The sequence below is a fragment of the Pleurodeles waltl genome, chromosome 3_1 (assembly GCF_031143425.1).
Source record: "Pleurodeles waltl isolate 20211129_DDA chromosome 3_1, aPleWal1.hap1.20221129, whole genome shotgun sequence".
NCBI lineage: Eukaryota > Metazoa > Chordata > Amphibia > Caudata > Salamandridae > Pleurodeles > Pleurodeles waltl.
In genome coordinates, this window is record NC_090440.1 from 1,372,146,291 (window position 1) to 1,372,169,231 (window position 22,941).

A 22,941-nucleotide genomic window follows, 5' to 3' on the forward strand; every position below is an offset into this window, starting at 1 on the left:
TCCTCAGGGATGACGGCTGCCACCATCTCCTCCATGTGGTCCAGGGGCTCCTGTAGTGCTGGACTCCCACCTCAAGTCTGCAGTGCTGCCTTCCTGTTCCTGGCCATCTTTTCCTTGGTCCTGCGCTTGCAGTCATGCCAGCGTTTCTTACACTCAATGACTGTTCTGCGTACTTCTGCCACACTGTTTATCTTGTCAACAATTTGTTGCCATATTGCCTCTCTCCTACTGATTGGCAACTTTGAGGTGACAAACAGTTGGTGCTGGTGTTCCGTCACCTCTTTCACCAGAATTTCCTGCTCCTCTGCACTGAAGCGTCACTTTCTTTTCTTTTTCTCCCTGTCGTGGGTCTTGTGTGGGTCCTCCTGGCTGGTACCTGGTCTGTTGTCATCTTCCTGGGGTCTGTACAGGCATCTTGGATCCATTTTGGCTCTCCTCTGCACAAATGGCTGTGTTTGCGGCGAGTTTTGACGCTTTTGCGTCAAAAAACGCTGCATATCCGGTTTGCGGTGACGTAAATTAGCTCACAGTCATTTCCGCCGCATTAACGTTGTTTTCTTTACAATGTGACGCTGTGGTGTGCGTCAAAGAAAATGACTCACACCTGTGGTTTGCGCCGCCGTGCGTCAAAGTATAAATTTGACGCCCGCACAGCGCACATAAATAGCGTTAGCCGGCGGTAATATTTTTGACTCAAAACTGCGTCAGCGCAGTTTTGCGTCAAAAAGTATAAATATGGGCCTGTGTGCCTGGCTGCACTTCGAGAAACACTGCTTTAAATTGAAGCTCAGGGCAACACAGACAGGGGTTGACTTTGATGACACTTCAGTTAAAGTACTGGATGGTTGGGTTATGGGCAATAAAGCAGATATCTTTGAAGGTACTATAAAGTCATTGTTAAGAGGCACATTTTAAATGCCTGTTCTTCAGAGAAATTGCACCAACATCTAGTGGGCTCTAAACTGTGAAGCCCCAGGAAACTGAGTGCTAGACCTGGCAGCCTTGGCGTGGTCTCCATTGTCTTTTTTTGTTGTCTCTGCCTCCCATGTGTTAGCTATGTGCTGGATTCTGTTTTTGATGCTCTGGGCACTTTACCACTGTTGACCAGTGCTGAAGTGCAAGTGCTTCTGTGTAAATTGTATGTGTAATTGGCTTTTCCATGATTGGCATATTTGATTTACTAGTAAGTCCCTAGTAAAGTGCACTAGAGATGCCCAGGGCCTGTAAATCAAGTGGGCCTGCAGCCCTGGTTGTGCCACCCACATTAGTAGCCCTGTAAACATGTCTCAGACCTGCCACTGCAGTGTTTGCGCGTGCAGTTTTAAACTGCCAATTCGACCTGTCAAACGTACCCACTTGCCAGGCTCTGAACCGTCCCTTTTTCATACATGTAAGGCACCCCTAAGGTAGGCCCTAAGTATCCCCATGAGCATGGTGCAGTGTATGTTAAAGATGGGGCATGTACTAATGTGTTTTACATGTCCTAACAGTAAAATACTGCCAAATTAATTTTTCACTGTTGCAAGGCCTATCTCTTTCATAGGTTAACATGGGGGCTGCCTTTAAATGACTTTTAAGTGCAGTTTCCCTTTGGGAGCAGATGGAAATGTGGAGTTTGGTGCCTCTGAACTCACAATTTAAAAATACATCTTTTGGTAAAGTTGGTTTTTAAATTGTCCGTTTAAAAATGTGACTTTTAGAACATTTTCTTGCTTAAACCATTATGTGACTCTGCCTGTTTGTGTATTCCCTGTCTGGGTCAGGCTGACAGTTGGGCTGTTTGTAAATCCCCTCTAGACAGTGACACAAAGGGAGCTGGGTGGAGCCTGCATATACTGATGGGCCATCTGAGCTAGAGTGGAGGGGGTCACTTACACCTGAATGGGCTGTGCCTGCCATCACACAATGCAGTTTCCAACCCCCTGGTGTGAATCTGGAGCTGGGCTTGTGCAAGGCAGGATCTTGTGAACAAAGGAGACATTCCTTTGAAGTTTGCCTACTTCAAAGGCAGAAAGGGGTATAAGTAGTTGACCCAAAACTCCAGATTTTTAGATTACTTCAGGAACAAAGAGGAACATCTGCCAAGGAGAAGAGCTGAAGAGCTGGAGGAGGAGCACTGCCCCTTTGCTTGTGACTGTGCTTTGCTGGGTTGGCCTGCAGTTGCTGCTTCCGCATGAAAGAGGACAAAGACTGGACTTTATGGTGTATTCCTGCTTGTGAAAAATCTCCAAGGGCTTGGGCTGAGCTTGCCTCCTGTTCTGAAGCCTCAGGGCCATCAAAGACTTCCTCTGCCAGCACCTGGACTCTCTGCTGAGACTCCTCCCCTACCACGTTGTGCCCCATCCATTCCCTGGGCCCTTGAGAGGTGAAGTTTGCAGAACAAGGTCTGAAATCCACGGCCAGAACGCCGTGCGGGGAAAATTTCTATGCACCACCTGCAACACGGCTGTAAAACGACATCCCTCCCGCTTCGCTGCTAAAATCGGAGCTCCACCTGCATCGCGGCTGGGAGCTTGACACATCGCGGCTGGAGAAATGACACAACACCCACTTGCGGCTGCTGATAACGATGCAAACCCCACGCTGCATGGTTTTCCGACACCCTGCGACCGGATTTCTCACACATCATCGCTGGGAATCAAAAATCAACGCAAGCCTGCATGGATCTGAGGTGCCCGTCCGGAAATCGACGCATCGCTTTCTTGTGGGAGAGAAAAACAATGCATCACCGACCCGACCGGAGAAGAAACAACGCACGGCCTCACTTGCAAGTAAGGAATCAATGCATCACTGTCTTTTTCAATGCACACTCGCCCATGCGGCTTTATTTTTTACGCAAACCAAGTACTTTGTGTAAAATCAATGTTTCCATTGTTTCCTATTGAGTAAGACTCCTATTGTTTTGAAAATTCATATTGTGACTTGTGTATGTTGAATTTTTGTCGTTTTGGTATTGTTTGATTTAGAGAAATGTTGCCTATTTTTGTAAACTGGTGTGGTGTCCATTTTGTTGTATTTTCACTGTATTACTGTGTGTGTTGGTACAAATACTTTACAAACTGCCTTTGAGATAAGCCTGACTGCTTGTGCCAAGCTACCAAGGGGGTGAGCAGGGTCTTTCTTAGGAGTGTAACTCCCTTAACCTGCTTGGACAGAGTGCAAACTGACTGCCAACCAGAGGCCCCATTTCTAACACTGAGAACAGCAGCTGAAGAATGGATTCATACCAGGGTCCCCAAGAAGTCCCAGGCAGTGACCAAAAGAAAGATGGTCAGGTCCCTTTCATGGGAGAAGGGGGGTGGGGGGAGGATAAAAAGAAAGAGCATCCCAAATAGTCCCAAAAAAGATGCTAAGGGTGGGGAACCCAGTGCCACATCCCATTTCAAATGGAGGGGGTGCCAGGGAAAGAAGTTTGACATTTCAAAGGTTGGAGTGTGTTTGATTGTAATCAACTAGGGCACAAGAGGGAGGAGACTGAGGGTGCACCACAAAGGCACACACTGGTCGCCAATCCAAGGGTTTGGCTTGTGTAGGAATGGGGTGGGTAGCTGTCCCTAGGATCTTAAATGGTACACAGAGGCCACCCTGGTGTACATGGGTGGTAAGAATACTGAACCTTTGGCTCACTGGCCTCCTAGTATGGAGAAGTACAGGCAGTGGCCAAAACTTAGTTGTGTGAAGGCTCTAAGGAATACAGGTGCCAGTGTAACCGTGGTGATAGCCAAACAGGTCTTTCTGAGGCCAGATCCTGCCAAAGGAGATGCATGAGTTTATCAGTGGTGACATTGCCACAAAGTCACATCCCATGGCTATAGTGGACTTTGAGTAGGTAGGAGTAGCTGGCCCAAAGAAAGTACATGTGTTGCCTACCATCCCATTTTAGTGTCTGCTGGCAATCAGTAGGAAACTTCTACTTGGGCAAAAGGGGAAAGAAGGACCCATGCAGCAGTACTCTGTCTTCCTTAACGGGGTTGTGTAACCACAGGGGCACATGTAGGGCCCAAAGGGAACGTCAAGGGACCTTGGAGCCTGAACTAATGGACCAGGTCCCTGAAGCCATGATAAGGGGCAGGAAGGCTACGAACCCACCTTCCAAGAGTCCTCAGGACCTGATGAAGACCAACCCTCAGGGGGAAGGCATGGTACCAGAAGGGGAAACTGCTTCCTTGGGCTACTTCCCAGATTTGGCAGAACTCCAGGGAGCAGGGGAGTCCATACAGTAATGGACAAGGAGATGTCACTTTTGAGGACCTGCACAGTTAGCTGTCAGACAGGAAAAGGGAAATATTAGTAATACCCATAAGGGATACTGGAAGGAGGGCCTCCAGTACATTAGGGCATGGGACCCCAGATCAGGGGCAACCAGAAGATTAGGTGTTCCCTAGCAGTACATATAGTTTCTCCTAAACCTTGTCCAAGATATCCCCTTAGTTGGACACCTGGGCCAAACCAAGACCTGGGAGAGGCTGTCAATCACTTTTACTGACTCCTGATGTCTGTGAAGGTAAAGGAGTTTTGCCGCTCCTATGTCGCTTGTCTGGTCAGTGACAAAGCAGGGGGCAAGCCTGATACTACTTCTTTTGGTCAGGACTCCATTTGGAGTGGGGGGTTGACATTGTTCGTTAGCTGCCTAGAACAGCCTCAGGAAGTAGTTGTGTCCTGGTGGTAGTGGACCATGCCACCAGGTATCCTGAAGCCATTCCCCTTAGGTCAGACACTGCTCCTGCAGTTACAAGTTCACCACCCTCTACAATCTCCAAGGGAATGGCCTAGATGAGAGGTTCAACAATCCCATGAAAGGCATGATCCTGGGTTTGCCTGGGAAACTCAGGAAGAGATATGATTTACTTCTCCCATGCCTGCTATTTGTCTACATGGAGGATCCACAGAAAGGAGTTAGCCTTAGTCCCTTTGAGCTACTCTTTGGACATCCTGGCAGGGGGGCTTCTAATCTTGGCTAGATAGGGTTGGGAGACACTCCAAGCAGAACATAATGGCCTTTGTGCTTGGCTTTCGCTCCAGTATGGCTGAGAACATGAAGAAGGCAAATAATAATTTGGTGATCAGCCAGAAGCTTGGAAAGCACTGGTATGACAACGTCCTCAATGGACTACCATCCAAGAGAGTTGGTGTGACTCTTGGAGACCGTGACACCCAAAGGACTACAGGACAAGTGGTCTGGGCCATTCCTAGTCTTGGAGAAGAAGAACGAAGTCACCTACATGGTGAACCTGTGTACCCCCAGGAACCCGCACACCACCATGCTGATGGTGAAAGATGGTAGGCAGGAAGAGGGTAGTGAACCTCTCCCAGACCTCTTATCCTCCAGTGACAGACCAAAACAAGGAAACTGCTATCAGTTGTTGAGGCAGTTTGCAGTACTATTCCCTCTTACCTAAGCTGACAACATGGTGTTTACCCAAGATGTGGACAGCAGTGACAGCTGGTCTGTCAAAAGCACAACATGCAGGTTGTCTGACCTGGTCAAGGCCAGCATTAAGGCTGAGATTGCCAAAATGTTGGAGATAGGGTTAATGGAGCCCTCTAGTAGTGCGTTCATGGGCCAGCCCAGTGATACTGGTTTCTTAGCCCAGTCCGAAAGGAGGGAAATCTGAGATGTGGTTCTCTGTGGACTACAAGGGCCAAAATTTAGTCACAAGTATGGATGCCCACCCTATACCAAGAGTTGATGAGTTCATTGATAGGTTGAGGGCAGCAAAATATCAGAGCACCTTTAACCTGGTTTCGGGTTATTGCAGATAGCCCTCACCCCAGGACATAAGGAGTTGTCTGCTTTGTCTACATCTAAGGACCATGTTTAATTTAAAGTGATGCCCTTTGGGGTGAAAAATATACTGGCCAACTTAAAACAGGTAAACGAGTACGGTCAGGTCTGGAAATTTCAGTGCAGCTCATCTTGATGATATAGCTGTAATCGATCTGGGAGGATCACCTGGTCTCAAGGAAGGGCTTCAGGCCCTCCACCAAGCAGGCCTGAAAGTTAAGGCAAGCAGGTGCCAGATAGGGCAAGGCTCTGATGTATACTTGGGCCACCAGGTTCATGTAGGCCATGTGCAGACAGTTCAACTCAAAATCTAGACAATTCTGGCCTGGGAAGCTCCTAAGACTCAGACCCAATTCAGAGCCTTTCTTGGTCTGATTGCATATTACAGGTGGTTTGTGAAGGGGCATGGTACTGTGGGGGCCCAAATTAACTCTTGGAGTTAAGCTTAACTGAACTTAACACTAAGAGGTAACCCAGAAAAGCTATCTGGACTGAGTAGTGTCAACAAGCTTTTGACACCCTCGAAGAAGCTCTGTGCTCAGCACTTCTCCTGAGGCGTCCTTACTTCAGGAAGGAATTTATTGTTCAGGCAGGTGCATCTGAACATGGGATTGAGGCAGTGTTGACACAAGTGAGTGATTTGGGCTAAGATCAGCATGTTGCATTGTTAGAAATGGGGTCTCTAGTTGGCAGTGGGTTTGCACCCTGTCCAAGTAGGGACCCTTACTCTAGTTAGGACAAGGGAGATACCGGCTCAGATAACCTCTGCTCACCCCCCTTGGTAGCTTGGCACTAGCAGTCAGGCTTATCTCAGAAGCAATGTGTCAAGCATTTGCACATAACACACAGTAATATGTGAAAACACTACAAAAGGACACCACACCAGTTTCAGAAAAAAAAGCCAATATTTATTTGTGTAAAACAAGACCAAAACGATAAAAATCCAACATACAGTTTTAAGGATATGAATGTTGCAAGGTTTACTTAAAAATACAGCTCTTTAAATTCGATAGCTCCACCTAGGGCTATCACGGCTTTATGATCAACAAAACCAACAGTTCAGGCCGGCTACGGTGTCGGGGAGACCCGTAAACAGTACCTTTGGAATTGCAGGGCGTTGTGATCCTCGCAGTGAGCTCCGGAGAGAAGCCTCACTGGTGTTGTGGTGTCAGTTCCGGAGTCGGTGCGGGAGACATTGGGCCCTTAAAGTCACATGCTTTGCAGATCGAACTCCGGGCTGATGAAGTCAGGAGCGCTGGCGTGGATAGCGCCGGGGCTGCGTTGGGAAGTGGGATGGTGCGACGTGCGGTGCTCACAGGTCATGGTGCAGGCAGAGGCTCGGTGATAGTCGTCCAGTGGCGTCGGTGAGACCTGGGCTGCGGTTTGAAGCGATGCTACGTACGTTGTCCTCTGGTCACGGTGCAGGCAGCGGTGTCGTCGGTAGGCCCAAGCCAGCGGTGCGGTACTGAACGGTGCTTTGTGACTGTCACGAGCGGTGTCCACAGGTGTCGGTGCAGGCAGCGGCTCAGTGAAGTCATCAATTATGCCGTCAGTGAGACCAGAGTTGCAGTGAGAAGCAGGGCAGTGCTGCTCTGTGTGGCGTCAGCAGGTCACGGTGAAGGCCAGTGGCATCGTTGATGGTGTTGCAGTGGTTTTTCTCCTTGAACAGCACAAAACACCCAGTTCCCAGTGCTGTATGAAGAGGAAACTGAAGTCTTTGGTTTCCCTGAGACTTCCAAAAGGAGGCAAACTCTACTCCAAGCCTTTGGAGAACTTTCTCAAGCAGGACACACAGCAAAGTTCACCCTTTGTACTCTTTTCAGGCAGAAGCAGCAACTGCAGGCCAGCCCAGCAAAGCAACACAGCAAAGGGACAGTACTTCTCCAGCTCTTCAGCTCTTCTCCTGGGCAGAGGTTCCTCTTGTTTCCAGACAGATTCTAAAAGTCTGGGGTTTTGGGTCTTCTTCTTATACCACTTTCTGCCTTTGAAGTTGGAAATCTTCAAAGCAAAGTCTCAAGTGTTTGCAAGATCCTTCCTTGTCCAGGCCAGGCCCCAGACACACACCAGGGTGTCGGAGACTGCATTGTGTGAGGGCAGGCACAGCCCATTCAGGTGCGAGTGAACACTCCTTTCCTCCCTTCCAGCACAGATGGCTCATCAGCATATGCAGGCTACACCCCAGCCCTTTGTGTCACTGTCAAGAGGAGAGGTGTGAACAGCCCAACTATCAAACTGACCCAGACAGGGAATCCACAAAGATGCAGAGTCACAGAATGGATTATGCAAGAAAATGCCTACTTTCTAAAAGTGACATTTTAAAACTAACAATCTAAAAACCAACTTCACTAAAAGATGTATTTTTAAATTGTGAGTTCAGAGACCCTAAACTCCATATTTCTATCTGCTCCCAAAGGGAATTTGCGCTTTAAAGCTATTTAAAGGCAGCCCTATGTTAACCTATGAGAGAGACAGGCATTGCAACAGTGAACCCGAATTTGGCAGTAGTTCACTGTTAGGACATGCAAAACACACCAGTGCCTGATCTACCTTAAACATACACTGTACCCTGCCCATGGGGCTACCTAGGGCTTACCTAGAGCATACCTTAGGGGTGCCTTACATGTATAAAAAGGGAAGGTTTAGGCCTGGCAAGTGGGTACACTTGCCAAGTCAGATTGGCAGTTTAAAACTGCAGACACAGATACTGCAGTGGCAGGTCTGAGCCATGGTTACAGGGCTACTAATGTGGGTGGCACAACCAGTGCTGCAGGCCCACTAGTAGCATTTGATTTACAGGCCGTGGGCACCTCTAGTGCACTTAACTGGGGACTTACCAGTAAATCAAATATGCCAATCATGGATAAACCAATCAACAGTACAATTTACACGGAGAGCATATGCAATTTAGCACTGTTTAGCAGTAGTGAAGTGCCCAGAGTCCTCAAGCCAACAAATACTGGCCAGAAAAAATAGGAGGAAGGAGGCAAAAAGATTGGGGATGACCTTACACAAAGGGCCAGGTGCAACATGCATTCATTAGCAGGTGACTCCTTCCCATAGAGCAGCCCTGGAGTGCCATTGGGAGAAGACTTTGGTGTGGTTTGGTCCCTGAGGATGCTGAGACCCTAGCTGTTTGGGACTCCATTAAGAGTTCAAACTGACCACAGGCCTCTCAGGTGGCTTACACAGATGAGAGAAAACCCATGTTGTTGTGGTCCATTTCTTTACAGGGTATGGACTTCACAGTGGAACACAGACCAGGGTAAGGATCAATTGCTTATCACCTTTCTTTTGGAGGGGTCATGCAAGAAAATGCCTCTTTGTGTATGGTATGCTGCTGTTTTGCCTGCTAACCAGACGCTACTGTCTGTGCCCTGACCTTAAGTTGCATATAACTTACAAGTAAGTCCCTACTATATGGTACCCAGGGCCTGTAGGTTAGAGGGCCACACTGGAGACTGCAGCACTGGTTGATGTCTGATAGAGACTTCTCACCACAGTGTCCTCATCTTTTAATACCTCCAGGCATTGGACTCGGTTTGTTAACTTTTGCACTTCAATGTCTCCATCGCCGTCAGGTGGCATCATGCGACGTCATGGATCTGCTTACAACTAAATCTTATGTTTGTGACATCCGCTTCCGTATCTTTACATCACCTGCTCATGCTGGTGTCAGTTTTTTTCTTTCTATGCCAACTGGCACACATCTAGAGCTTGAAATGTCAACAGACAATTGTGTTGTAATTTCTACACTAATACTTTTTGTGTGCAATATCACAGAATCCATCAGGTTTTAAGCAGTATATAACCTGTTACCGACAGCATCCACACAATGTATGTTTATGGTGTCGTGATTCAGGCCTTGACTCAGTTATGTTAGTTGTGAGCCAAGACAAATGAGAAGACAATCCTGCATCAAGAGACAAAAGTTGCAGTGGCAAAGATGAGGAAGTAGAAGACTTTTTCTCATTCGATGTAAACAGTGTGTCTATTTCCGTTGAGGGAAAGAAAGCAATCTCCATCACCATTTAGAGGTTACCCAAAAGACAGAACTTCATTGAAGTTAAGCAAATGTTGGAAGAGCCATAAGAAGCATATCAAAACCAAACATGGCTCTTTTATGTCAAGACACTCATCATTCCCACCATTCAGATTTGCTTAAGGTACCTGTAACTTCGGGAAGAAGTTGTTCCCCTGAGTTCGAATAACTGCGACATCCTTGCCTTTTTGACTCCCATCCAATAACATAGTGCCAGATCAGCTTAAGAAAGCTATGTGCTCATTCTCACTGTTCCAGATCTGTCTGGTATGAGTTCAGGCTCCATGAAGCTGAGGAAGCCTCTGCCTGATCAAATGATGATCCTTGACACCAGCTCTGTGGTAAAGCATGACAGGGCCCAAATAGCACCTCCTTTTTGGATTTAATATATTAACTTTTTTCACTCATGCGGTAATGTACTGAGAAACCGCTGTACATGCAGCATTTTCCTTGTAAGTGTTGCATCCATGCAGTCTCTATATGCAGTCCAAGGCTCAGCATACAGAATACTATCCCCTTCTATCCTGAATGTCTGATGGAGGCATTCTGTGCTTGCGGACATATCATCACATTAGTTCTGCACCTCTGGCACAGTGCGATATAAACCATGCTTTCTTAACAACTGCCTCTGTGCTACATTCAGCAGAGGACCACTTCTGCTGAGATTATCCTTGAACGTGGTGCACTGTGACTGAGATGTAGCCCTGCTGAATCTGACCTCTATCCTGCAAGGGATGATAGCCTACACTACACCAGACCAGCTTCTTGGTCTCATTTTACCCTGGTATGGGAGGGGGGTTAAGTTATCCCAACTGATCTGGCAGAGGGTACTTCCTCTGTGCTATGTTGGTAATAATTGAAAGGAGTGTACATTATCATGGTTGAACTGTTTATCTTTGTCACCAATTTCGTAATGCTGGTTCCCATGCTCTGTTTTATTTGCCTAATAATTTCAGCTCATGCTTTTTTATGCAAGAATACAATTGTGGCAATACATCTTTGAAAATACATTTTTGTATCTTTCATTGTGTCCTATCTCGGGTATCCAGTGTGACAACAAAAGGGTAGATCTGTTTCCATGATTTCCTTGGTAATCTGAGTAGTCATGTTCAAGGCTGCAGATACAATCTGGTACCATGGTAAGTTTAGGGGTTCAGATGGGGAACTGTGAGCAAGTTAGGAATTGTTAATATTTCCTGACGGTATAGACAAAATGAGTCCCTATAACCTGGAGTTTATGTTGACCAGATACACAATCCGACTCAATTCATAGGATAATAGTTGTGCCTCTTGGTTTGGTTTAGAGGCCGATGACATCAGGTCCATTGACAATGGAACAATCAATGTCTTTAGTTTTGGTGCCGGGCCGACGCTGCTGTTTATTTGTTCAAGGCCACAGTCATTGGGATCAACGTCACCAATTCTGGTAGTGGATCCCTTTGTTGTTTCAGACTTTGAGGGCCCTTTGCCACCTAATTTGGTGTATGCTTAGTCAGACCTGATCTATCAAGAGGGAAGTATCTTTTGATGTAAAATATCCTCAGAATGATTGTAGGAAAGCACCCTTTTTGACATGGTCAGCCCACACTTTTTGCCTGGTTTCTGACGTGGCTTTGACTGTTAGTGCACTGGGACCCTGCTAACCTGATCCCCAGTGCGAGATCTCTGTCCCCAAAATGGTACAGTTGTTTTGCACACCTGGCAAACTCTTTAGCTACCACTGTAAGCCCCTAGTAAATGGTACCCCCAGTACCAGAGGCCTGGGGTATAAAGGAAGGTCTCTGAGGGCTGCAGCACTGTAGGAAGTTGGCTCTGTATGCACTATTTCAAAGTAAGGAATAGTATGCACAGAGTCCAAGGGTTCCCCTTAGAGGTAAGATAGTGGTAAAAGAGATAATACTAATGCTCTATTTTGTGGTAGTGTGGTCGAGCAGTAGGCTTATCCAAGGAGTAGTGTTAAGCATTTGTTGTACATACACATAGACAATAAATGAGGTACACACACTCAGAGACAAATCCAGCCAATAGGTTTTGTATAGAAAAATATCTTTTCTTAGTTTATTTTAAGAACCACAGGTTCAAATTCTACATGTAATATCTTATTCGAAAGGTATTGCAGGTAAGTACTTTAGGAACTTCAAATCATCAAAATTGCATGTATACTTTTCAAGTTATTCACAAATAGCTGTTTCAAAAGTGGACACAGTGCAATTTTCACAGTTCCTAGGGGAGGTAAGTATTTGTTAGGTTAACCAGGTAAGTAAGACACTTACAGGGCTTAGTTCTTGGTCCAAGGTAGCCCACCGTTGGGGGTTCAGAGCAACCCCAAAGTCACCACACCAGCAGCTCAGGGCCGGTCAGGTGCAGAGTTCAAAGTGGTGCCCAAAACACATAGGCTAGAATGGAGAGAAGGGGGTGCCCCGGTTCCGGTCTGCTTGCAGGTAAGTACCCGCGTCTTCGGAGGGCAGACCAGGGGGGTTTTGTAGGGCACCGGGGGGGACACAAGCCCACACAGAAATTTCACCCTCAGCAGCGCGGGGGCGGCCGGGTGCAGTGTAGAAACCAGCGTCGGGTTTGTAATGGAAGTCAATGGGAGATCTAGGGATCTCTTCAGCGCTGCAGGCAGGCAAGGGGGGGGTTCCTCGGGGAAACCTCCACTTGGTCAAGGGAGAGGGACTCCTGGGGGTCACTCCTCCAGTGAAAGTCCGGTCCTTCAGGTCCTGGGGGCTGCGGGTGCAGGGTCTCTCCCAGGTGTCGGGACTTAGGATTCAAAGAGTCGCGGTCAGGGGAAGCCTCGGGATTCCCTCTGCAGGCGGCGCTGTGGGGGCTCAGGGGGGACAGGTTTTTGTACTCACAGTCTTAGAGTAGTCCTGGGGTCCCTCCTGAGGTGTTGGATCGCCACCAGCCGAGTCGGGGTCGCCGGGTGCAGTGTTGCAAGTCTCACGCTTCTTGCGGGGAGCTTGCAGGGTTCTTTAAAGCTGCTGGAAACAAAGTTGCAGCTTTTCTTGGAGCAGGTCCGCTGTCCTCGGGAGTTTCTTGTCTTTTCGAAGCAGGGGCAGTCCTCAGAGGATGTCGAGGTCGCTGGTCCCTTTGGAAGGCGTCGCTGGAGCAGGATCTTTGGAAGGCAGGAGACAGGCCGGTGAGTTTCTGGAGCCAAGGCAGTTGTCGTCTTCTGATCTTCCTCTGCAGGGGTTTTCAGCTAGGCAGTCCTTCTTCTTGTAGTTGCAGGAATCTGATTTTCTAGGGTTCAGGGTAGCCCTTAAATACTAAATTTAAGGGCGTGTTTAGGTCTGGGGGGTTAGTAGCCAATGGCTACTAGCCCTGAGGGTGGGTACACCCTCTTTGTGCCTCCTCCCAAGGGGAGGGGGTCACAATCCTAACCCTATTGGGGGAATCCTCCATCTGCAAGATGGAGGATTTCTAAAAGTTAGAGTCACTTCAGCTCAGGACACCTTAGGGGCTGTCCTGACTGGCCAGTGACTCCTCCTTGTTGCTTTCTTTGTTCCCTCCAGCCTTGCCGCCAAAAGTGGGGGCCGTGGCCGGAGGGGGGCGGGCAACTCCACTAAGCTGGAGTGCCCTGCTGGGCTGTGACAAAGGGGTGAGCCTTTGAGGCTCACCGCCAGGTGTCACAGCTCCTGCCTGGGGGAGGTGTTAGCATCTCCACCCAGTGCAGGCTTTGTTACTGGCCTCAGAGTGACAAAGGCACTCTCCCCATGGGGCCAGCAACATGTCTCTGGTGTGGCAGGCTGCTGGAACTAGTCAGCCTACACAGACAGTCGGTTAAGTTTCAGGGGGCACCTCTAAGGTGCCCTCTGTGGTGTATTTTACAATAAAATGTACACTGGCATCAGTGTGCATTTATTGTGCTGAGAAGTTTGATACCAAACTTCCCAGTTTTCAGTGTAGCCATTATGGTGCTGTGGAGTTCATGTTTGACAGACTCCCAGACCATATACTCTTATGGCTACCCTGCACTTACAATGTCTAAGGTTTTGTTTAGACACTGTAGGGGTACCATGCTCATGCACTGGTACCCTCACCTATGGTATAGTGCACCCTGCCTTAGGGCTGTAAGGCCTGCTAGAGGGGTGTCTTACCTATACTGCATAGGCAGTGAGAGGCTGGCATGGCACCCTGAGGGGAGTGCCATGTCGACTTACTCATTTTGTTCTCACTAGCACACACAGGCTTGTAAGCAGTGTGTCTGTGCTGAGTGAGGGGTCTCTAGGGTGGCATAAGACATGCTGCAGCCCTTACAGACCTTCCTTGGCATCAGGGCCCTTGGTACTAGAAGTACCAGTTACAAGGGACTTATCTGAATGCCAGGGTGTGCCAATTGTGGATACAATGGTACATTTTAGGTGAAGGAACACTGGTGCTGGGGCCTGGTTAGCAGGGTCCCAGCACTCTTCTCAGTCAAGTCAGCATCAGTATCAGGCAAAAAGTGGGGGGTAACTGCAACAGGGAGCCATTTCTTTACACAAGCCCCCCCCAGCCCACAGGCCAGGAGACTCAGCCCAAGCTGGGAGAGTCTTCCTAGTCTGTCAGGCGAGGAAGAGTAGGAGAAATAGGCTGGTTAGTTGCAGGGCCTACTCTGCCTTACATCCTTCTGTTCAGGTCATTCCCTTTGGGGAACTGACCTACTTCCACAGTGATAGGACCTAGTCTGAATTGCCTCTTGTCTGCCTCTTCAATGTCTCCACCCATTCTTTCTATTTTGGTCTTAGAGGTATCCACCTCTGCTAACCTTATCTTGGCCAGGGTTACCCCTAGCTTACCCAGAGAGGTTACCCAGAGCTGGAGTAACCCCACCATGACCAATAGGGTCAGGGGGCCTAACTTGCTATTTGGCATGGGGTCAGACCACCATGCTAAGGATAGTGCAGCCATAAAGGCTAACACCCAGCAGAGGCCACTGACAGCTGTCAGTGCCCAGAACCACACCTTTAGCTCTTCACCTAAAAGGGAAGGGGCTAAGTTACAGGCCTCTTTGGGTTCAGGTTGCCTGTCTGCTGTATTAGGGTGGGGGGTTACCACATCTTGTAGTAAACACCCTTCTTCCACTCTTTCTTCTGTTAGCTGAGGAGCCACCCACTCAGGTTTAACAGTTGCCTGACTAGCCAGGACTTCTTGTGGGTCAGGTTGGACTTTATCAGGGCCATTTTTGGAGTTCTCCCCTACTGGAGCAGAATCTCCTTGGCTTGCTGTAACCTTGGCTAAAGGTTGTCCACCCTTCCTACTCTGTTTTCTTTTCTTCTTCTTCTGGGGCCTGCTTGCATTTACTGCAGAGGCAGGACTTCCAGAATCCTTGGGAGAGGACTGGCACTGGACCAGTTCCTCTCTTGGGCTCTGACTAACCTCTGGGTAGTCATTTCCAAGGAGACAATCAAGGGGGAGGTCTGTACTGACTACTACCCTTCTCCAGCTAAGAGTGCCACCCACTTCTATGGGTACTAAAGCCACAGGCCTCTTAGTGACCCGGTCTAGGCTAACTCTTACCCTGGCAGTCTCACCTGGGATGTACTGGTTTGAGAGCACCAGCCTGTCATGCACAATAGTGTGACTGGCACAAGTGTCTCTCAGGGCAGTGGTGGGGATTCCATTCACCAGTAGGTGGTGGAAGTGTCTTCTTCCCTCTGGAATCTCCAACTCACCTGTTGGGCCCTGTTTCCAGTTGAAGGCTATGAAGACCTCCTCATCTGAGGAGTCATCTCCCATGGCTACACTGGTTACCCCTGGAATTTTGTTCTGGGGTTTGTTTTTGGGACAAGAAGTGTCCTTGGTGTGGTGCCCAGACTGTTTACAGTTGTGGCACCATGCCTTAGTGGCATCCCAGTTCTTACCCTGGTACCCACCTTTGTTTTGGGTTGTGTCTTGGGGCCCACCCACCTGTTCTGGTTTTTGGGGGCCTACAGAGGACTCTTTTTCTTTGTTTCTAGTGTCACCCACTTTCTCCTGGGGAGTTTTTGTAACCCCTTTCTTTTGGTCACCCCCAGTGGAAGTTTTGGTTACCCTAGTCTTGACCCAGTGGTCTGCCTTCTTTCCCAATTCTTGGGGAGAAATTGGACCTAGGTCTACCAGATACTGATGCAACTTTTCATTGAAGCAGTTACTTAAAATGTGTTCTTTCATAAACAAATTATAAAGCCCAACATAGTCACACACTTCATTTCCAGTTAACCAACCATCTAGTGTTTTTACTGAGTAGTCTACAAAATCAACCCAGGTCTGGCTCGAGGATTTTTGAGCCCCCCTGAATCTAATTCTATACTCCTCAGTGGAGAATCCAAAGCCCTCAATCAGGGTACCCTTCATGAGGTCATAAGATTCTGCATCTTTTCCAGAGAGTGTGAGGAGTCTATCCCTACACTTTCCAGTGAACATTTCCCAAAGGAGAGCACCCCAGTGAGATCTGTTTACTTTTCTGGTTACACAAGCCCTCTCAAAAGCTGTGAACCATTTGGTGATGTCATCACCATCTTCATATTTTGTTACAATCCCTTTGGGGATTTTTAGGATGTCAGGAGAATCTCTGACCCTATTTAAGTTGCTGCCACCATCGATGGGACCTAGGCCCATCTCTTTTCTTTCCCTTTCTATGGCTAGGAGCTGCTTTTCCAAAGCCAATCTTTTGACCATCCTGGCTAACAGGGGGTCATCTTCACTGGAGTTATCCTCAGTGATTTCAGAGGTGTTGGTCTCTCCTGTGAGGGAACCAGCATCTCTGACTATTATTTTTGGAGTCAGGGTTTGAGGGACCCTGTTCTCCCTAGATAGGACTGGTAGGGGGGAATTTTCCTCCAAGTCACTATCCTCTTCCTCTGAGTTGCCACCCTCAGAGGGGTTGGCCTTTTCAAACTCTGCCAAAAGCTCCTGGAGCTGTATTTTGGTAGGTTTGGGGCCCATTGTTATTTTCTTTATTTTACAGAGTGACCTTAGCTCCCTCATCTTAAGATGGAGGTAAGGTGTGGTGTCGAGTTCCACCACAGTCACATCTGTGGTGGACATTTTGCTTCTAAAAGTTGGAATACTTTTTAAGAATCTACAACTGGTTCTAGAATCTAATTCAAACTTTTACAAACTTTTAAACTCTAAAAGAAATGCTAAACAGGATCTAACACAAGGCCCTAGCAGGTCTTTTAAGAATTTAGAAAACTTTTCAAATTGCAAAAATCAATTTCTAATGACAATTTTGGAATTTGTCGTGTGATCAGGTATTGGCCGAGTAGTCCAGCAAATGCAAAGTCTTGTACCCCACCGCTGATCCACCAATGTAGGAAGTTGGCTCTGTATGCACTATTTCAAAGTAAGGAATAGTATGCACAGAGTCCAAGGGTTCCCCTTAGAGGTAAGATAGTGGTAAAAGAGATAATACTAATGCTCTATTTTGTGGTAGTGTGGTCGAGCAGTAGGCTTATCCAAGGAGTAGTGTTAAGCATTTGTTGTACATACACATAGACAATAAATGAGGTACACACACTCAGAGACAAATCCAGCCAATAGGTTTTGTATAGAAAAATATCTTTTCTTAGTTTATTTTAAGAACCACAGGTTCAAATTCTACATGTAATATCTTATTCGAAAGGTATTGCAGGTAAGTACTTTAGGAACTTCAAATCATCAAAATTGCATGTATACTTTTCAAGTTATTCACAAATAGCTGTTTCAAAAGTGGACACTTAGTGCAATTTTCACAGTTCCTAGGGGAGGTAAGTATTTGTTAGGTTAACCAGGTAAGTAAGACACTTACAGGGCTTAGTTCTTGGTCCAAGGTAGCCCACCGTTGGGGGTTCAGAGCAACCCCAAAGTCACCACACCAGCAGCTCAGGGCCGGTCAGGTGCAGAGTTCAAAGTGGTGCCCAAAACACATAGGCTAGAATGGAGAGAAGGGGGTGCCCCGGTTCCGGTCTGCTTGCAGGTAAGTACCCGCGTCTTCGGAGGGCAGACCAGGGGGGTTTTGTAGGGCACCGGGGGGGACACAAGCCCACACAGAAATTTCACCCTCAGCAGCGCGGGGGCGGCCGGGTGCAGTGTAGAAACCAGCGTCGGGTTTGTAATGGAAGTCAATGGGAGATCTAGGGATCTCTTCAGCGCTGCAGGCAGGCAAGGGGGGGGTTCCTCGGGGAAACCTCCACTTGGTCAAGGGAGAGGGACTCCTGGGGGTCACTCCTCCAGTGAAAGTCCGGTCCTTCAGGTCCTGGGGGCTGCGGGTGCAGGGTCTCTCCCAGGTGTCGGGACTTAGGATTCAAAGAGTCGCGGTCAGGGGAAGCCTCGGGATTCCCTCTGCAGGCGGCGCTGTGGGGGCTCAGGGGGGACAGGTTTTTGTACTCACAGTCTTAGAGTAGTCCTGGGGTCCCTCCTGAGGTGTTGGATCGCCACCAGCCGAGTCGGGGTCGCCGGGTGCAGTGTTGCAAGTCTCACGCTTCTTGCGGGGAGCTTGCAGGGTTCTTTAAAGCTGCTGGAAACAAAGTTGCAGCTTTTCTTGGAGCAGGTCCGCTGTCCTCGGGAGTTTCTTGTCTTTTCGAAGCAGGGGCAGTCCTCAGAGGATGTCGAGGTCGCTGGTCCCTTTGGAAGGCGTCGCTGGAGCAGGATCTTTGGAAGGCAGGAGACAGGCCGGTGAGTTTCTGGAGCCAAGGCAGTTGTCGTCTTCTGATCTTCCTCTGCAGGGGTTTTCAGCTAGGCAGTCCTTCTTCTTGTAGTTGCAGGAATCTGATTTTCTAGGGTTCAGGGTAGCCCTTAAATACTAAATTTAAGGGCGTGTTTAGGTCTGGGGGGTTAGTAGCCAATGGCTACTAGCCCTGAGGGTGGGTACACCCTCTTTGTGCCTCCTCCCAAGGGGAGGGGGTCACAATCCTAACCCTATTGGGGGAATCCTCCATCTGCAAGATGGAGGATTTCTAAAAGTTAGAGTCACTTCAGCTCAGGACACCTTAGGGGCTGTCCTGACTGGCCAGTGACTCCTCCTTGTTGCTTTCTTTGTTCCCTCCAGCCTTGCCGCCAAAAGTGGGGGCCGTGGCCGGAGGGGGGCGGGCAACTCCACTAAGCTGGAGTGCCCTGCTGGGCTGTGACAAAGGGGTGAGCCTTTGAGGCTCACCGCCAGGTGTCACAGCTCCTGCCTGGGGGAGGTGTTAGCATCTCCACCCAGTGCAGGCTTTGTTACTGGCCTCAGAGTGACAAAGGCACTCTCCCCATGGGGCCAGCAACATGTCTCTGGTGTGGCAGGCTGCTGGAACTAGTCAGCCTACACAGACAGTCGGTTAAGTTTCAGGGGGCACCTCTAAGGTGCCCTCTGTGGTGTATTTTACAATAAAATGTACACTGGCATCAGTGTGCATTTATTGTGCTGAGAAGTTTGATACCAAACTTCCCAGTTTTCAGTGTAGCCATTATGGTGCTGTGGAGTTCGTGTTTGACAGACTCCCAGACCATATACTCTTATGGCTACCCTGCACTTACAATGTCTAAGGTTTTGTTTAGACACTGTAGGGGTACCATGCTCATGCACTGGTACCCTCACCTATGGTATAGTGCACCCTGCCTTAGGGCTGTAAGGCCTGCTAGAGGGGTGTCTTACCTATACTGCATAGGCAGTGAGAGGCTGGCATGGCACCCTGAGGGGAGTGCCATGTCGACTTACTCATTTTGTTCTCACTAGCACACACAGGCTTGTAAGCAGTGTGTCTGTGCTGAGTGAGGGGTCTCTAGGGTGGCATAAGACATGCTGCAGCCCTTACAGACCTTCCTTGGCATCAGGGCCCTTGGTACTAGAAGTACCAGTTACAAGGGACTTATCTGAATGCCAGGGTGTGCCAATTGTGGATACAATGGTACATTTTAGGTGAAGGAACACTGGTGCTGGGGCCTGGTTAGCAGGGTCCCAGCACTCTTCTCAGTCAAGTCAGCATCAGTATCAGGCAAAAAGTGGGGGGTAACTGCAACAGGGAGCCATTTCTTTACAAGCACCAAGTGTGCCACTCTCAAGGACCCCTCACCAAATCCACACAGTGCTGCCATTGCAGACTGTGTGTTGGTGCAGGCTAAATTGAAAACACGATGTAGGAAGTTGGCTCTGTATATACTATCTCAAAGTGAGAGATAGTGTGCACAGTCCAAGGGTTCCCCTTAGAGGTTGATAGTGGCAAAATTAGATAATACTAATGCTCTATTTTGTGGTAGTGTGGTTGCGCAGTAGGCTTATCAGAGGGTAGTGTTAAGCATTTGTTGTACACAGACAGGCAATAAATGAGGAACACACACTCAGACTTAACTGCAGGCCAATAGTTTTTGTATAGAAAAATACATTTTCTTAATTTATTTTAGAACCACAAGATTTGAGGTAAGTACATAAAATGCAAGGTACTTCACACAGGTAAGTAGAGAACTTTGATTTAAAACAGTAGTACACACAGTTTAGGTCAAAATGGCACTAAGCTATTTTAAAAGTGGACACAGTGCAAAAATCAACAGTTCCTGGGGGAGGTAAGTTTGCAAAGCAAAGCACTTACACAGTCAGTCTCCTTGGCATAGGCAGCCCACCATTGGGGGTTCAAGGCAACCCCAAAGTCACCGCGCGACACAGGGCCGGTCAGGTGCAGAGGTCAAAGGAGGGCCTAAACACTTAGGTGCCTATGGAGAACAGGGGTGCTACGGTTCCAGTTTGCTAGTAGGTAAGTAACTGTGTCCTTGGGGACCAGGGGGGTTTTGTAGAGCACTGGGGGGGAAACACACAAGCACAAAAAACACACCCTCAGCGGCACAGGGGCGGCCAGGTGCAGTGTGCCAAGTAGGCGTCGGGTTTGCTATTGAAAGCAATGGAGGGACCCGTGGTCACTTAGGCGATGCAAGCAGGGCACGGGGCTTCTCGGGCCAGCCACCGACTGGGCTAGTAAGAGGGCAGCCTGCTGATCACTCCTGCACTGGAAGGTGGTTCCTCTCGGTCCTGGAGGCTGTTGGTGCAGTGCTTGGTCCAGGGTTCAGGTTCCTAGTTACAAGGCAGTCGCTGTCAGGTTCAGCCTCTGGATCCTCTCTGCAGGTGTCGCTGTGGGGGTGAGGGAGGTCGACTCATGGTACCCATCTCATCGTAGTCGCCTGGGAGTCCTCTTTGCGGTGTTTGTTTTCTTGAACTCGAGCCGGCGGCGTTGGGTGCAGAGTATGAAGTCTCACGCTTCCGGTGGGAAGAGACAGTTCTTTGAAAGTTGCTTTAAAGTTGCAAAGTTGTTGCAGGTTTTGAACAGCGCCGCTGTTCTCTGGAGTTTCTTGGTCCTTCGGGTTCAGGGCAGTACTCTGAGTCCTCAGAGGTCGCTGGTCGATGTCAGATGCGTCGCTGTGCATGTTCTTTGAGTGTGGAGACAGGCCTGTAGGGCTGGGGCCAAGTTAGTTGTCGTCTCTGCGGGGCTTTCAGGTCAGCAGTCCTTCTTTTTGTTGTAGGTTGCAGGAATCTGATTTTCTGGGTTCAGGGTCGCCCCTAAATACTAAATTTAGGGATGTGTTTAGGTCTGGGGGGTGGTAGCCAATGGCTACTGTCCTGGAGGGTGGCTACACCCTCTTTGTGCCTCCTCCCTGAGGGGAGGGGAGCACATCCCTTTTCCTATTTGGGGAATCCTCCAATCTTAAGATGGAGGATTTCTAAAGGCAGGAGTCACCTCAGCTCAGGGCACCTTAGGGGCTGTCCTGACTGGTGGGTGGCTCCTCCTTGTTTTCCTCATTATCTCCTCCAGCATTGCCTCCAAACGTGGGAGCAGTGTCCGGAGGGGCGGGCATCTCTGCTAGCGGGGATGCCCTGAGGTGCTGAAACAAAAGGCATGAGCCTTTGAGGCTCACTGCCAGGTGTTACAGTTCCTGCAGGGGGAGGTGAGAAGTACCTCTACCCAGTTCAGGCATTGTTCCTGGCCACAGAGTGACAAAGGAACTCACCCCATGTGGCCAGAAACTGGTCTGTTTGTGGTAAGCTGGCAGAAACTGGTCAGCCGAGCACTAGGAGTTGGACTGGCATTCAGGGGGCATCTCTAAGATGCCACCTGGGTGTATTTTATCATAAATCCCACACTGGCATCAGTGTGCATTTATTGTGCTGAGAAGTTTGATACCAAACTTCCCAGATTTCAGTGCAGCCATTATGGAACTGTGGAGTTCGCATTTGACAAACTCCCAGACCATATACTCTTTATGGCTACCCTGCACTTACAATGTCTAATGTTTTGCTTATACACTGTGGGGCATAGTGCTCATGCACTTATGCCCTCACCTGTGGTATAGTGCACCCTGCCTTAGGGCTGTAAGGCCTGCTAGAGTGGTGGCTTACCTGTGCCACAGGCAGTGAGAGGTGGGCATGGCACTCTGAGGGGAGTGCCATGTCAACAGTCATTTTCTCCCCACCAGCACACATAAGCTGTGAGGCAGTGTGCATGTGCTGAGTGAGGGGTCCCCAGGGTGTCATAAGACATGCTGCAGCCATTAGAGACCTTCCCTACAACAGGGTCCTTGGTACCAGAGGTACCATTTACAAGGGACTTATCTGTGTGCCAGGGCTGTGCCAGTTGAGGGAACAAAGGTACAGTTCAGTGAAAGAACACTGGTGCTGGGGCCTGGTTAGAAGGGTCCCAGCACACTTTCAATCATAACTGGCATCAACAAAAGGCAAAAAATCAGGGGGTAACCATGCCAAGGAAGGCATTTCCTTACACACGACCTGTCTCATACCCTTGTGTGCCAGGTGCCCCGTCACTGCAAATGACAGGTGCAAGTCACCCAAAAGGCAAAGTGGATCTAGGCACATGTGAGGTCATATATGAATGAGCAGATATGCCCCTGCTATGTCTCTATCTGAGACATACTAAGTACACAGGAAAGCCATATTAAATGCATATGCTGGACACTGGTCATTACGAGTTCCCCAGCTCCATGATGGCTTCTCTGAATCTTGGGATGTTTCGTGTCAAACATCTCAGAATAATAAACCCTCACTGACCAGAGTGATGAACTTATTGAAAAATGCACACAGATGGCACCTTAGAGAAAACCTACCAATTACTAATGTGTTGACTGACTGCCCCTGTCCACCAGTTCAGCACCACAAATGTGTTTCTGGGTCCCCAAGGTGAGAGCCAGCGCACTTGAG